This window comes from Pseudophryne corroboree, chromosome 4 (genome assembly GCF_028390025.1).
Source record: "Pseudophryne corroboree isolate aPseCor3 chromosome 4, aPseCor3.hap2, whole genome shotgun sequence".
Lineage (NCBI taxonomy): Eukaryota > Metazoa > Chordata > Amphibia > Anura > Myobatrachidae > Pseudophryne > Pseudophryne corroboree.
The window spans coordinates 225,197,310-225,214,831 of record NC_086447.1 but is presented as its reverse complement, the minus strand read 5'-3'; positions in this window follow the sequence as shown (position 1 = coordinate 225,214,831).

The window sequence follows — 17,522 nt, the reverse complement described above, 5'->3', positions numbered from 1 at the left end:
CCTGTAGCGCCGCATTACCTCATCATCTGGCATACCAAAAATGCTGACAGGGGTACGGAAAATACTAGGCCTTGCATGCCTCCATTGCCTTCGAGGATGAGGGGCAGGTTGGGGTTGGATGGCTTCGGACCCTAGATATGTGGCTACCAGCATTTTAAAAAGGATAACCAATTGCGTTAAAACTACATCCAATGTGTTTTGCCAAACAAATAAAAAATTATAAACACTTACTTCAGTATCATAATCCATAGCTAAATGATGAACACCAGGAGGAAAGGAAAAAGGAAAAAAATATGTTAATATTTAACACAATTTAGACAACCAATACTACACCACAAATGAAACCACTACATCACAATTAGCATGCAAATACTTACAAATAACAAAAACATATACTTACATAGAGATTATTACTAAATGAAACATTAAGCACAACCAACACCACAACATAACACACACACACACACACACACACACACACACACACACACACACACACACACACACACACACACACACACACACACTAATAGATACACCCACATCCCTACAAAACACACATACATACACACACCTAGGAACATGCATATACTTACCAGCAAATGAAAGTAGGGCCTCAAAAAGTGGCAAAGGGCCAAGGGGATAAAGGAAAAAAAAGGGGGAACCTAAGAAGGAAACAAATAAAAAATTAACAACATAAGCACACTAATATATACACCCACATCCCTACAAAACACACACCTAGGAACATGCATATTCTTAGCAGATGAAAGTAGGGCCTCAAAAAGCGGCAAAAGGCCAAGGGGATAAAGGAAAAAAGGGGGAACCTCACCAAAAACCAAAAACAAAGAGAATCTTCCTTAAGAAATACAACTCAAAAATGAACAACATAAGCACACTAATATATACACCCACATCCCTACAAAACACACACACCTAGGAACATGCATATCCTTACCAGCAGATGAACTTGATGAAACTAAACAGGCCAAATGGCAGGAGAAAAAAACTAGGAACACTGTCCAAAACAACTTAAGTAAATATAATCTACCTGGAGAAGGAAATAACAAAAAGCATAATAAGCACACAAGAGAAAACAACAACCCCCATTTACTAAGAGGGAGTTGGGAATTTTGGTACCCCAGGCCACTAATAAAATCCATTTTGGAGATAAAAATATGGGTGCTGGGACCAAGGACCGGATCTGGAGAGAAATCACAGACTCTGTTAATACTGTTGGCCCAATTGTCCGCACACCACAGGAAGTCAGAAGACGGTAAGTACATACTGAGACACAATGACAAACACTATAGTATGCATTAACTAAGATTTAAGTAGCAGTTTTCAAGTGAGGTTGCTTATAGCATGTGTTCAAAAACTATGCATCACATTTACTTACGTTTACTTTCTTCTCCTTTCACCCAAGCCACAAAACATATGTAGTTGGGCAGACTTCAAGTCCCGCCTGAAGTAGAAAAAGGTGGCGAACTGGAACGCTTCGAGGGAAACAGGGGGAGGCCCACTCCCTGAGACTGTGGAGTATACAGACCTGGAGGAGCTAGCAATGTCTGTGTGTCCTATGAGGAGGTGGCAGGTGTGTCCGAAGTGGACACCTACACACCTACCATGGAAGGTCCACATGCCTTGGCAGGTAAGTTTCCAAACATATAGTGTCAAAATTTCTCACTATAATTGTATGTTTTTTATAATGGTTTAATATGTATTTACTACACAGCACAGGAGGGCCATCGCAGTGAGTCACAGGAGGGGCATCTCACTGAGGCTGAGGAGGGGGGAGCTAGTGACACCTCCAGTGTGGGGCAGGAAATACCACCAGACCAGCCCCACACTGGCACCCCCACCCAACCCTCTTGCTCGGAGATTCTGGCTGAGATAGCCAGTCATGGAGTTAGAAACACCGAATTCCATGACCAGATGATCCGAGAGGTACGTGAGATGTCCTTTTGGCTCACTAACCTGACCAGCTATGTTCGCCAAGGCATGTGCGACCTCAACTCCTCAGTGTGCGACCTCAACTCCTCAGTTCAACGATTAAACAGCACAATTGGACAAGGAATACAGACCATCGCTGTGCTCCTTGCCCACAGTGTCAGAGAGGCACCAACACCTGGACCATCCCCTACCCCTGCCCACGAACGAGATCCCACTGGGCAGGGCCCTCGAAGGTCAGTTCACAGACCGACCAGTGACCAACATCCACTTCAGGTGGGGCGGTAAAAGAAGAAGAAATAATTTCTCGCCAGATGCGGTCACATTTCCCAGCACCCATGATGTTTATGTTCTAAAATGGAGTATCACTGGCTTGTGGGACCAGAATGACAAACTCCCTCATGCTGAATGGGGTTTGCTGTCTTCTCTTTTTGTTAGTAGCCTGTGATGCATTAGCCTGTGAACTTGTTCCACCTTCCTCTTCATATTGTGGTCTGGATAGTTGGGTTTGGGTATTGTGGCCAGAATCTTCCTCAATTTGTCCTACATGTACCTCAGCCAGGGTCATGACACCAGTCTTTTTGTGATTCATGGCCAGTAGATGGGGGGTGCTTGACTACTGGGTACTGTCTTCCTGTTTTGTGCACTGGCAGGTGTTTGTTGCTGGGCCATGTTCTGTTATTTTTATTAACAAATGTTATTTTTGTGTAAAAACATTATGACATATTTGTACACATAGTAAAATTACTTTGAGCCAATATACTTTGGTGTGAAATTATGTGTTTATTATTGTGGGTGTGTGAAAAGAGTTTCATTGTAGCTAAACTTTTTTTTTATGTTTGTAAATATTCCATGAAATCATGGCATGTTGCTTAGAGAAAAAATATTCTTAAAAATACAACATGTATGTTGCTCCTTACACAATATAAGCCCACAAAGTTGTTAGGTTACTATGGGCAACATGCCATCTTAAATATAACTCACAACTGACCTAATTCATCCATAGCAATGTATTAGGTAAAGCAGCAGGTAATAACATTGTAGGTTATGTTGCATTATGTAGGTAATGTTGTTATATGAAACACAAAACTATTGTAGGAATATGGAAAACATGGCATGTCTGTGGGTATTTAAGGAAATTAATTAGTTTTTACCACTTAGAAAATAAACACCATTTCTACAAAAAGCAGACATGTGGGAAATGGGCAATAAATATATTTTTGCTAATAATAAATATGTGTGCTGCTCAGGGGTGTATCTAGGTGTCCGGGCGCCCCTGGCAAAGTAAGGGACTGGTGCCCCCTATATTTGATATAGTGAAGGTGCATGTACAAAAAAGGGACATGATCTTGTGGGAAAGCGGCATGACCATACAATAGTTCCCCCAATTCAAATTAAGCTACACAGTAGTAACCCTTATACATATCATGCCCACACAGTAGCAGTTCCCATTACACATTATGCCCACACAGTAATTCTTATAACACTGTGCTTGGCCTGGCTGAGTGGCAATGCCACCCAAGGCCAGGTTGTATGGTCAAATAGCAGTACAAAGAAGTACAGTACAGCGCACTACTCAGTGGTGTAAGTAGAAAAAAAATCTTAGTGGTACTGTGCTTTGGGTGTGGCCACATGCCACATGTGGCATGGCCAATGAAAATGGGGGCGTGATACACATAAGACCCCAATAGTACAGTGCCAGATACACATATGCCCCCAATAGTGCCAAATACAAATATGCCCCCACAGTGCCAGATACACACATGCCCCCACAGTGCCAGATACACATATGCCCCCACAGTGCTAGATTTGCCCCACAGTGCCAGATACACATATGCCCCTACAGTGACAAATATATGCCCCCATAATGCTAGATACACATGCCCACAAGGTGCCAGATATGCCCTCATAGTGCCAGGTATGCCTGCACAGTGCTACATATGCCCCCATGGTGCCAGATACACATATGCCCCCAAAGTGTCAGATAAGCCCCACAGTCATACAGTCATAGTCCCCATCCCTCTCCCAGCACATAGCCATAGTCCCCTCTCAGTAAATAGCCATAGCTCCACCTCCCCAAGCTATAGCTGTAGTCTCCACCTCTCCCAACACAGTCATACAGTAGTCCCCACCCCCTCCCATCACGTAACAATAGTTCCCTGCCAGCATAGATAGCCATAGTTCCCCCTCCCTGCACATAGCCCCTCAGCTCCCCAAGCACATAGCCATTGTCCCCATCCCCCTCCCAGCACATAGCTGTAGTCCACAACAAGGGTTGTTGGGAGCTGTAGTTTATTTTCAGTTTCTTCCCTGTAGTGCATTGCGGTGCCGGACACCGCCGCCAGCTCCTGCCTGCTGAGCGATCCCCCGCCCTCCATCCCAGGCAATGCACAGGCAGCTCGGCACAGCAGGTATTGCCAGACACTACGGCTTAAGGGTTTCCACCCATTGGCCTTGGGTGGCACAGTCTGGCGGCGCCCCCTGCTCGGCTGGCACCCCTGGCGAGTGCCATCCTGGCCAATGGGTCGATACGCCCCTGATGCTGCTTGTCAGTTTAACATAATTTGCGAACGTTTAATATAATAACATTTCCTGGGTGTGTAAATGTACATACCATCTGTGAGAGTGCTCGAGCTACAATGGCGTGTTGATGCATTTGCATCTCAAACAGCTGCGTTCTATTGCCAATGATTAGCTAGCTACGCCCTGTCAGGCACCTGTGTTCGCTAGCTGTGCGCAGCCCTAGACCTACTCCTATGCTGCAAATGCCTGATGTGTACCAGCAACGGCCAGCTTTGCAGCGGTGCGAAAACCACACCTGAAGGCCTTAGCACACTCCCCCACATGACACTCACCTTCACGCCCCTTTTCGCTAGCTAGCGAAGCCATGCCCCCACACCACCTTCAACTCACCTCTTTGTCGTTGCGTGGATGCGAACACAAAAAGCTTGTGTATTTCTGCACATTCGTCGTACAGGGGACTTTGCACATGCGCATTCAGTACTTTGCACGTGCGCATTTGGCTAAATCCCGCTGCTTGCGATGCCAAGATCAGCAGCGATCAACTCGGAATGAACCACTTTATCTCCATCCAAGGCTTAGTAAATAGACCCCTGAGGCTAATCAAATGGGGGTTTTGTTGTAGTGCACAGTGACGGAGACTCCTTAAGAAATTGTCTCGTGAGCTTATGAATTTCCTCCCGTTCATGTGCACTTATGTCAACTTGTTCCATGATTATATTGGCCAAACATGTCTGTATTAGTACAGGTTGAGTATCCCATATCCAAATATTCCGAAGTACGGAATATTCCGAAATACGGAATTTATTGAGTGAGATTGAGATAGTGAAACTTTTGTTTTCTGATGGCTCAATATACACAAACTTTGTTTAATGCACAAAGTTATTAAAAATATTGGCTAAAATTACCTTCAGGCTGTAAGGTGTATATGAAACATAAATGCATTCTGTGCTTAGACTTGGATCCATCACCATGATATCTCATTATGGTATGCAATTATTCCAAAATACGGAAAAATACGATATCCAAAATACCTCTGGTCCCAAGCATTTTGGATAAGGGATACTCAACCTGTATCAGAGCATGTCCTGCTCTAGCAAAAGCTTTACCCTGAAGCATCTTTTCAACAGAAACCGGAGCGTATACAGTGCTCATTAGCTCCTGTAAGCCACTTCCACTCATCAGAAATCCAGTACACCCAATTTTACTTTTTGTTTAAGTATTTCATTTCAAAGCTGTGAAACAAAAAATTGTATTATCAATTATTTTTAGGTTAAAACCTATTATGACTGATAAGCTTTATTGTTGTATATGACTACATACTTGCTAGGACCAACTATCACTGACCTGGTTTGGGAGTGTTGTGGACTCGGGGTTTCTTCCGGTGACCGGGAAGAGGAACCGCAACTGGACCGCAGCAGAGATGGCCGAATGTAAGTTTTCCTCATGCAGGATCAGGTCGGCAGACAGGAGGCACGCGTGGACGCTGAAGGTCTCCTGAAAGACAGAACTTGAAAGGTGCTGATGAACCAGTGAGGAATACCAGGTGCTGGAGACACAAACTGCGCTAAAGTGCACTGGGGCTTGGAGAGACTGAAGTGCTTGTAGGCGCTGAAGTGCTTGGAGGCAGAGGTGCTTGGAGGCACTGAGGTGCTTGGACGCGCTGAGGCGCTTGGAGACACTGAGGTGCTTGGAGGCACTGAGGCATTTGAAGGCACTGAGGTGCTTGGAGGCACTGAGGTGCTTGGAGGCGCTGAGGCGCTTGGAGACACTGAGGTGCTTGGAGGTGCTGAGGCGCTTGGAGGCACTGAGATGCTTGGAGGCACGGAAGTGCTTGGAGGCACAGAGGTGCTTGGAGGCACAGAAGTGCTTGGAGGCACAGAGGTGCTTGGAGGCATGGAGATGCTTGGAGGCACAGAGGTGCTTGGAGACACAGAGGTGCTTGGAGGCACGGAAGTGCTTGGAGGCACGGAAGTGCTTGGAGGCACAGAGGTGCTTGGAGGCGCTTGGAGGCACGGAGGTGGAAACCACATGAATGCGGGAGCACTGGAGATCACAGCTTCTGTAGGCAGAATAGATGATACTCAGGCACTGATGCAGTGCCTGGCACCTGAATTTATACTTCCCACCACCATCTGATTGGTGGGAAGCGCCTGATGACGTCACCCGCCCAGACGCCGGGCCGAGCGACGGAAGCCGGGAGCCGCTAGCGAGGACAGCCGCAGGGAGAACCAGCGCGCCCGGAGAGGTAAGGCGGACGAGGCGGCGGCGTGATAGTACCCCCTCCTCTAGGGGTGGCCCCTGGACACTTCCCAGGTTTCGTAGGGTGCTTGGCATGGAAGATTCTGATTAGTCGAGGAGCTGAGACCTCAGAAGCTCCTATCCAACTTCTCTCCTCAGGACCATAACCTTTCCATTCTACCAGATATTACAGGTTCTTATGAAGATAACGAGAGTCCAGAATAGTTTTGATTTCGAAGTCTGTCCCAGTTTCAGTTTCTACCGAAGTGGGGCTTGAAGGCTTAGAATGAAAACGATTAAGGATGAGAGGACGAAGGAGAGAAACATGAAAGGCATTTGGTATGCGTAGATGAGAAGGTAATCCCAACTTGCAGACCACAGGATTCAGGATTAGTAGCACAGGGTAAGGACCGATGAACCTTGGGGCGAACTTCATGGTGGTACCTTTAGCCGGAGGTTACGTGTGGAGAGCCATACCCTGTCACCAACCTTGTATTGAGGAGTGGCTCGCCGTTTCTTGTCCGCGAAGAACTTGTATCGGACAGAAACCTTTTTAAGACTAGCATGAACGTTACTCCAAATTTGTCTAAAGTGTAGTAGAGTGGAAGTCACAGCTGGAACCTCTCCTGTTGGAAGAATTGGTAATTCCGGAACTTGTGGGTGGAAGCCATAGTTGATGAAGAACGGAGATTCGCCAGCGGAGGAATGAAATGAATGGTTATGTGCAAACTCTGCCCAAGGCAATAACTCTACCCAGTTGTCCTGTGAAGGGGAGAGATACAGACGGAGGAAAGTCTCCAAGTCTTGATTGATTCGTTCCGTTTGTCCATTAGTTTGGGGGTGATAAGCGGACGAAAACTTAAGTTTAATTTGTAAGGCCGAGCAGAGAGCTTTCCAAAACCTTGCGGTGAACTGTACCCCTCGATCAGAGACTATTTCTTGTGGTAACCCATGCAACTGAAAATGTTCTCGGACAAATATTAGAGCTAATTTAGGAGCTGTAGGCAGACCAGTCAATGGAACGAAGTGCGCCATCTTCGAAAAACGGTTGACGATCACCCAGACAGTGTTGAAACCTTTGGAACAGGGCAAGTCGGTGACGAAGTCCATGGAAATGTGAGTCCAGGGTTTCATAGGAATGGACAGAGGACGAAGTAACCCAGCAGGAGGTAGGCGAGGAGATTTATGCTGTGTACACTGTGGACAAAAATAACGTAATCCTGTACATCCTTCCTCATGGAGTCCCACCAGTAGGATCTTTGCAGAAACTTGTACATCTTCTGAGCGCCGGGATGACCGGAAAACTTGGAGATATGGGCCCACTGTAGTATCTTCGACCGGAATTTAGCTGGTATGGACATTCTTCCAGGGGGACGACCTAGAGTAGTTGAGGCAGCGGAGACAGAAATTGGATTCAGAATTAAACTCCGCTCAAAAGAATCCTCTTCATCTGTGGGAGTTTGTGAACGGGACAGTGCATCCGCTTTAGTATTGAAAGTCCCGGCTCGGTACTTGATAACAAAAGAGAATCGAGTGAAGAAGAGTGCCCATCTAGCTTGGCGAGGATTCAAGCACTGTGCGGTTTTGATGTATAACAAATTTTTGTGATCAGTGTAAATGGTAATCACATGTTTGGCCCCTTCTAAGAGATATCTCCACTGTTCCAAGGCAGATTTAATTGCCAAGAGTTCCTGGTCTCCAATAGTGTAGTTTCGTTCAGCCGGAGAGAATTTACGAGAGTGGAAACCACACGGATGTAATCTCTTATCTGAGGAGTACTGAGAAAGAATGGCCCCAACTCCGACCGAGGATGCGTCAACTTCTAGGAAGAAAGGTTCCTTGAAATTTGGTTGTTGGAGTACTGGAGCGGACATAAAAGCCGATTTCAAGTGGGAAAAAGCCTCTATAGCTTCGGGAGGCCACAAACCCGGGTTGGAACCCTTTCGCGTCAAGGCGGTAATGGGTGCAACAATGGTGGAGAAACTTCTAATGAACTTTCTGTAATAGTTCGCAAAACCCAGGAATCTTTGTATTGCTTTCAAGGAGAGTGGCTGTGCCCAGTCCCGAATGGCGGAAAGTTTCTCCGGGTCCATGCGAAGCTCCATCCCCGAGATGATATAACCGAGGAACAGTATTGATGTTACTTCAAAGGTACACTTGGATATCTTGGCATAGAGATGATTCTCACATAGACAGCATAGTACCTCTTTGACCTGTATCCTGTGTTCAGCAAGGTCTTTGGAAAAAATCAGTATGTCATCCAAATATACCACGACACTTAGGTATAACATGTCTCGGAAGATTTCGTTGACGAATCCCTGGAAGACAGCAGGACCATTGCTAAGACCGAACGGCATCACCAGATACTCATAATGCCCATCCCGGGTATTGAAGACGGTCTTCCATTCATCTCCCTCTCTGATGCGTATAAGGTTATAGGCCCCCCTCAAATCGAGCTTGGAAAAAACGTGGGCACCACGAACTCTATCAAATAGCTCTGTGATTAGAGGCAAGGGGTATTTATTTTTGATGGTAATATCATTTAGGCCCCGGTAGTCGATACATGGTCTTAACCCCCCGTCCTTCTTTTTCACGAAGAAGAAGCCCGCTCCAGCCGGGGAGATAGAGGGGCGAATGAATCCCTTGTGAAGATTGGACTTGATATAGTCTGACATAGCTTGTGTCTCTGGAAGGGACAGAGGATAAATGCGACCCCGGGGCGGCATTTTCCCTGGGATGAGGTCAATGGGGCAGTCCCAAGACCTATGGGGTGGTAACTGGTCAGCCGTCTGTTCCGAGAACACATCCTTGAACTCTTGGTACGCCTCCGGGATAAGTTCTTCCTCCGCCTTAGTAGAAACACGAAGCGGACAGACAGGGGTGAGACAGTTAGCATGACAAAAAGAACTCCAAGACCAAATCTGTGCGGTCTTCCAATCGATATGGGGATTGTGAATTTTGAGCCAAGGCATTCCGAGAACCAGATCGTGATGCATTTCCGGAATCACCAGGAACTCCAAATATTCTTGATGTAGAGCCCCGACCTGTAATTTAACTGGAACCGTGCGCTCTGTTATGATACCCTTGGATATCCTAGTACCATTGATAGCTGTCAAGGAAATAGGCCGTTCGATGGACCGTACTTCCAAATTCAGGCTTTGGACCCAGAGAGAAGAAACGAAATTCCCCGCAGCCCCGGAGTCCAACAGGGCTTCAAAAGACTTGGAAGTAACCTTGGTGGTTAACGTTACAGGAAGCAAACAGTCCGAAGTCGGAGAAGATTTGGTCGTAACCCCCAACTTGACTCCTCCGGAACAAGCTAGGCCTGCCCGTTTCCCGGACGGGATTTGCAGGACTTGATGAAGTGAACCGCAGCTCCGCAGTACAGACAGAGTTTACCTTCATGACGACGCTGTCGCTCCTCCAGGGACAATCCGGACTTGGGACCACCGCTTACCTTGCAGGGGGAAGCCGGAACCTAGAACGATCCGATCTACTACGTTCACCTCCACGTTCCTGCATCCGGAGAGCTACCTTGACACAGAGAGAGATCAATTCCTCTAAAGAATCCGGAAGCTCCCGAGTGACCAACTCATCCTTCAGGCGATCGGAGAGACCGTTCCAGAAAGCAGCTCTCAAAGCCTCATTATTCCAGCGAAGTTCAGAGGCAATGGTTTGAAATTGAACCACATACTGACCCACGGATCGGGAGCCTTGACGGATGCGGAGCAAGTCAGAAGAGGCCGAAGTCTTCCTGCCAGGCTCGTCAAAAATTCGTCGAAAAGACGTGATGAATTCGGAGTAATTGGAAACCAGTGAATCAGAACGTTCCCATAATGGAGACACCCAATCCAAGGCAGATCCTTCCAGCAGAGAAATAATATATGCCACCTTGGACCGGTCTGTAGGAAAGTTATGTGCAAGTAGCTCGAAATGTACCTCGCATTGGTTTAAAAAACCACGACAATTTTTAGGATTCCCATTATAACGGGACGGAGTAGGCAGCTGAAGGCGCGGAGTGGTACCGGCCGATGGCTGAACATTGCTGGAAGCGGCAACTGGTGCGGCTACTGGAACTGGTGCTGGAATTACCGAGGCTAGGGACATCTGAATCTGATCCAGACGCCCGGACAACTCCTGGAGGTACTGCATCACCTGACCTTGTGCCGCTTCCTGACTTTGTACTCGGGAAGCCAGATTCTGGATGACACTTGAGTCCGTGTTCCGATCCCCCGGGTCCATGTGGCCTGAGTATACTATCACTGACCTGGTTTAGGAGTGTTGTGGACTCGGGGTTTCTTCCGGTGACCGGGAAGAGGAACCGCAACTGGACCGCAGCAGAGATGGCCGAATGTAAGTTTTCCTCATGCAGGATCAGGTCGGCAGACAGGAGGCACGCGTGGACGCTGAAGGTCTCCTGAAAGACAGAACTTGAAAGGTGCTGATGAACCAGTGAGGAATACCAGGTGCTGGAGACACAAACTGCGCTAAAGTGCACTGGGGCTTGGAGAGACTGAAGTGCTTGTAGGCGCTGAAGCGCTTGGAGGCACTGAGGTGCTTGGAGGCACTGAAGCGCTTGGAGGCGCTGAGGCGCTTGGAGACACTGAGGTGCTTGGAGGCACTGAGGCGTTTGGAGGCACTGAGGCGCTTGGAGGCACTGAGGTGCTTGGAGGCGCTGAGGCGCTTGGAGACACTGAGGTGCTTGGAGGTGCTGAGGCGCTTGGAGGCACTGAGGTGCTTGGAGGCACGGAGATGCTTGGAGGCATGGAAGTGCTTGGAGGCACAGAGGTGCTTGGAGGCACGGAGATGCTTGGATGCACAGAGGTGCTTGGAGGCACAGAAGTGCTTGGAGGCACGGAGGTGCTTGGAGGCACGGAGGTGGAAACCACATGAATGCGGGAGCACTGGAGATCACAGTTTCTGTAGGCAGAATAGATGATACTCAGGCACTGATGCAGTGCCTGGCGCCTGAATTTATACTTCCCATCACCATCTGATTGGTGGGAAGCGCCTGATGACGTCACCCGCCCAGACGCCGGGCCGAGCGACGGAAGCCGGGAGCCGCCAGCGAGGATGGCTGCAGGGAGGACCAGCGCGCCCGGAGAGGTAAGTAAGGCGGACGAGGCGGCGGCGTGACACCAACAGTTTCCGAGATAAAAACTGCCGCTAGAGCTCACCTCTGATTCATCAGGACTTTTGTATAATTCATCACTAGACACCTCTAAGTAAGTGTGCCAAGGTTCAAAACTGTTGGAATTATTTTTAGGTGAAAACCTATTTTGACTGGGCTATTAGTTATCAATTCTAAGGGGTATATTTACTATTTGTAGAAGTGGAGAGGATGCCCATAGCAGCCAATTGGATTCTAACTATAATCTACTAGAAACAACTAGATAAATGTTAAGTGGAAATTTATTGGTTGCTATTGGCAACATCTCCACTTCTAAAACACTCCCACCTTAGTACATATATCTCTAAGGGTGCAGAGTCCAGGGAAGGAGGGGAAGCCCATGGAATTATGACTGTCAGCATCAAATTTTGGTAATTAACAACTGGGCAGAGAATAGAAAGAGAACATGCCCTCCACAATCTTGTGATCACTTAATGGTACTATTGCATTGGCTGCAAGACCAAAGGTATAATTGATGCCTGTTGGTGTAATTGACTCCATCCTCTTGTCATTTGCACTTAACTAATACCCCTTTCACACCGCCTGAGATGGGTCGCACCCGGGAGCCTGACATGGGAGCTCCCAGGACGCAACCCTGCATATTGCCGGATTGATGATGTCAGTGGTGACTTGGCTGGGGCGGCGCTTGGATATCACATGATCTCCACGTGCTGCTCGTACACACACACAGTGAACAGGAAATGGGTTGCATCGACCCGGCTCCTGTTCACAGTGCACAGCGAGCTGGGTTAAACACGAGTTCAACCCTGTTGCTACCAGGGTTGAAATACCGGGTCGCTCGACACTGTATTTTTCCCCTGGCACCTTTCAGACTGCACATGAACATGGGTTATGCGCACTCATGTGCCAATAACCCGTGTTCATACCTGGCGGTCTGAAAGGGGTATAATTGTTCATCAACTATGTGCAAATATTAAAAAGTCAAACAAAAAAATAAAACAAACATATTAAAATAACCACTAACTGATATTTATAGCCCAAGCTCTAGGGCATTGCTGCCATACTAAGCCTGGGCCTTTGTGACGTTTCAGCAGATCCTAGCCTACAGATACTGTACCTGTAAGGGTGTGTACACACCGTAAGATCCTTGCTATGCCTGATTTTCACTTGCGATTTCCCCTGAACTCCCCGGAGCCCAGCTCCACCGATTTTGACTTAACTTTTCTTGAGATATGGACTATGTTTGCTTACGATTTTGGCTTATGTGAGATTTTGGCTTATGTGAGATGTCATTGACATGTGAGATGAACTAGATAGTACACCGATCTAGCAAGGATTGACTTGCCTGCACAGTCTATCTTTTATTGCGATGCCGACTTGGCGGGACCGCGCATCGGGATCGATTCGGGATCGCAAGGCGACTTTCACCTTACGATATGCACTAACTTTTCTTGCGGTTTTGACTATATAGTCAAAATCGAAAGAAAATATCTCACCGTGTGTATACACCTTAAGCTTAACAAAACTGTAAATATTTATGATTGGTCACATTGAAATAAATACACACATTGTCATCCCAAAAACCCCCCACAAGGTTTCCCTCAGGAAAAAAAACACAAACAATTGGTTCCCCACAGGAAAAAAATAAAACACATCCATTGCTCCAGCTCACCTCAGAGAAGACTGACCTGACCTGTAGGTTAGAAGCATAAGAAAAGAAAGAGAGGCGTGATGGCTGCAGTCTGTTGGAGGCCCTGCAGGAGATAATGTCTGTAGTTGGAGAGGGGCACCACGTAGTTTCCATGTTGCTAATGGGAGTACCCCTTGGTGCTGATGGTGGGAGTATTGATGCTGAGAGTACCCCCATTGCTTTGACTGGGCTGCTCCAGGGAATCACAATATAATACTTACTTTAGCACCCTGTAGCACTTTTATTGTTTGGGTTTTTTTTTGTATATGTAACAATTTTCACACATTTTGGCCAAGATCATGCGATAAACCTGAGGCGCCCAAAGCATAAGCCATGATAACTGGCTGCCGAAGCAGCGATAACACATTTGATCGGAGGCTTATACTGATCCCACGTGTTTTCACAAGATCGTGAGTACGTTTTTGGGCAATCAAAATGGACCCTAATTGGATACCGCAATAGTGACCATCAGTCAAAAATTGCAATATCCAGTCGTTTCGATCCACCAAAAACAGATTGGTTGCCTAATTGATTGCCCCCCAAAGTAATTTATATGGGCTATTCCATAGAAAGTGAAACCAAACGGAATAAAATACATTTTTAAAATCACTGTTTTAATTTGGCGTAAAGAAACATTTCCATAGATGCCTACCCTCCTGCATCCTGCAGGACACTCACGGTTTACTGTGGCACTCTTCCTGCTCTGCATCCCTGCTGCTGTGCCTGTCCTCTGCTGCTGCAGCTGTCCCACTGACAGGCAGCGGCGCCAGCAGCTTGATGCCTCTCTCCCCCTGATGCCAGTGTTCAGCATCGCCACTACTGGGGGCGTTAAGTGCAAGCGCTGCCACTTCTGGGAGCATTATGTGTATAAGTGGCACTACTGGTGGCATTATGTGTGTAAGTGGCACTAGTGGGGTGTTATGTGTAAGCGGAGCCACTACTGGGAACATTATGTATAAGTGGTGGCACTACTGGGGGTTTTATGCGTAAGAGGCGGCACTACTGGGGTCATTATGTGTAAGCGGCACCACTACTGGGCCATTATGTATAAGTGGCGCCACTACAGGGGGTGTTATGTGTATATGTCATCACCACTGGGGCCATTATGTGTAAACGTTGCCACTACTGAGGGTGTTATGTGTGAGCGTTGCCACTACTGGGGCTGTTATGTGTAAGTGGCACCACTACTGGGGGAGTTATGTGTAAACATCGTCACCACTGGGGCCGTTATGTGTAAGTGTCGCCACTACTGGGGGCATTATGTGTGAGCGTCGCCACCATTGGGGCCGTTATTTGTAAGCATCACCACTACTAGGAGCATTATGTGTAAGCGCCAGCACTACTGGGGGTTTATATATAAGCAGAGTCGCTACTGGGGGCATGTTAAGTGTAAGCGCCACCACTTCTGGGGTTTTCAAGTGTGAGTGCCATCACTACTGGGGGTGTTATGTGTATAAGAGGCACTACTGGGGCCATTATGTGTAAGCATCACCACTACTGGGGGCATTATGTGTAATCGACGCCACTACTGGTGACATTATGTGTATAACCAGCACTACTGGGGGCGTTATGTGTTTAAGCAGCACTACTGGAGGCGTTATGTCTATAAGCGGCACTACTACTTGCGGTGTAATGTGAATAAGATTGTGCTACTGTGTGGTGTAATTTGAAATGGGGGTACTATTGTGTGGCAAAACCCCTTCCTTGTGACACCACAACCCTTTTTTAGACACAAGCTGACCTTTTGTAAAGTATAGGTGGGCACTAATGTATAGTTTGCAAGGGGGTGACGAACACCCTAGCACCGGCCCTGGCTGTGATGTCAGTGTGTATCCCTGCTGTGCTATGTAGCAGTTTTGTCACTGTGTAGCCAGTACTGTTCTTTAGTTTTCACTTGCCACTGCAGGAAACGTTCCTGAGTGGCTACCCATAGACAGGAGATAGACAGGTACACCCATAGGTGGAAAGGTGAAAAAAGATAAAGGGATCCCCCATTCTTTTGAAACCAGCACTGTGTTCCATTAGCCAAGGAGGTAATGCCACAGCCAAGGGACAAGCTTATATTGGTCCCTGTGGCCGTAGTATTTACCCCCCCCCCAAAAAAACTAGTCAGCCCTGGTTGGGGTTTCCTGGGGGGTTTGGGGATCAGCCAATAAAGGTGTCCCCCCTCCAGACACCCAAGACTAGGGCTGAAGCCCTTAGGCTGTGGGTGCCGAAATGATAGTCCATTAGTTTGAGTTTGGTAAAAATAAATATTGTCTTTTACAGCAGGGAGTACAGGTCCAGCAAGCCTCCCCTACATGCTGGTAATTGGAGAACCAAAAGTACCAGCATGCAAAGCATTAAGGGCCTGCTGGTTCCTATAGTCCCCACGTAAATTAAATATTAAAAAAACACAAGAGACACACCCTGGAGACAGTCCCCTGTAGCTGCATTCTGCAGCATGAAATGAGCTAAGAGCCCAAAGTTAGGAGGTGGTGACCATGAAGGTGGACCCCCATAGTCATGTTTTACTTTTGATGTCAGGTGATGCAGGGTGAAGGTGGGCCCGGGGGATGATCCACCACATCTGTAATCTGCTGCATAAAGTGAGGTGACAGCAGATAGGTGACAGACAGCATGGGGGCAGCAAGAGAGAGGGGTGTCAGAAGAGTGCAAGGGAGGCATGTCGCAGCCAGGAGCAGGCATGCCAGGCATCGGCAGTGGGCTGCACCTTTATAGTCTACAGTGGTCCTATCCTACGGGCCAGAGGTGGGCACCCCTCTCTGTCTGGACCCAGGAATCATTATCATCATGCATTTGCACAGCCCTCAGTGCACCCCACAAATTATATTGCTTAATTGACAGGAAGTGATGCAGTCAATTTACCTACAATCAAAACCCGACTGTCAAAATACTTACAACCATTGACCGATGGTCAAAATACCGACATGGTCAAAATACCGACATTTAAAATACCAACAAGGTCAAAATACCAACATTTAAAATGTCGACAGGTCAAAAAGTCAAAATTAGATTTTCATGATTATTTTCATTGAAACTGACTTGTTCATACTTTACCATCCCAGTGGACCTGGAGGGGGAATACAATAGTGTGCCGAGTGCAGCGAGGCACCGTGCCCGAAGCATGGCGAGACCACAAGTTGCGTTGCATAAAGAGCACAGCAGGTGCCTGACCGGTAGTGGAGTGATCAGTTCTACGATATATAAACAGGAAGATGTTACTCTTTTTTGTGCAAAGGTAGATGTTCATGGTGCATGGACTTGATAGCTTTTTTGAATGTTTGTACAAATCTCTCAGCCAAACCGTTAGTGGCTGGATGGTGTGAAGCTGATGTAAATTGTTTAATTCCATGTACTTTTTGAATTCCATGGACACCAACTGTGGTCAATTGTCACTGCACACTTGCTCCAGTTGACCATTTCTAGCAAAGATAGTTCACAGCACAGCAATTGTTTTGTCAGATGTAGTGGATTTCATCTTTATTACCTCTGGCCATTTTGAATGAGCATCCACTGCAATAAGAAACATATAATCCATGAATGAACCAGCAAAGTCAATATGTACCCGCTGCCATGTAGATGATGGCCATTCCCAGGGCTGTAACGGGGCTAAAGGTGGTGGATTTTGAACTCTTTGACATCCTTCACAACCCTTTGTGAATGTTTCGATTTGACCATCGATTCCTGGCCACCACACATAGCTTCTAGTGAGATTCTTCGTTTTTATTGTGCCTATGTGACCCTCATGTAAACTTTCCCAAACACTGTTTCACAGAGTATTACCACTCTTGACCTACACAATAGAGTTCCTAGACAGACATAAAGTTGATCTCTCCTGGCCAAAAACCAGTAATATTCAGCATTGCCATGTTTAGATCAACCTCTGAGAGTTAAGTCCATTACTTTTTATAGTACCATGTCTTTCTTTGTTTCCAGATTGATCATGTCATTGGTAATAGGTAGCTGTTCCATCAATATATTGTGATA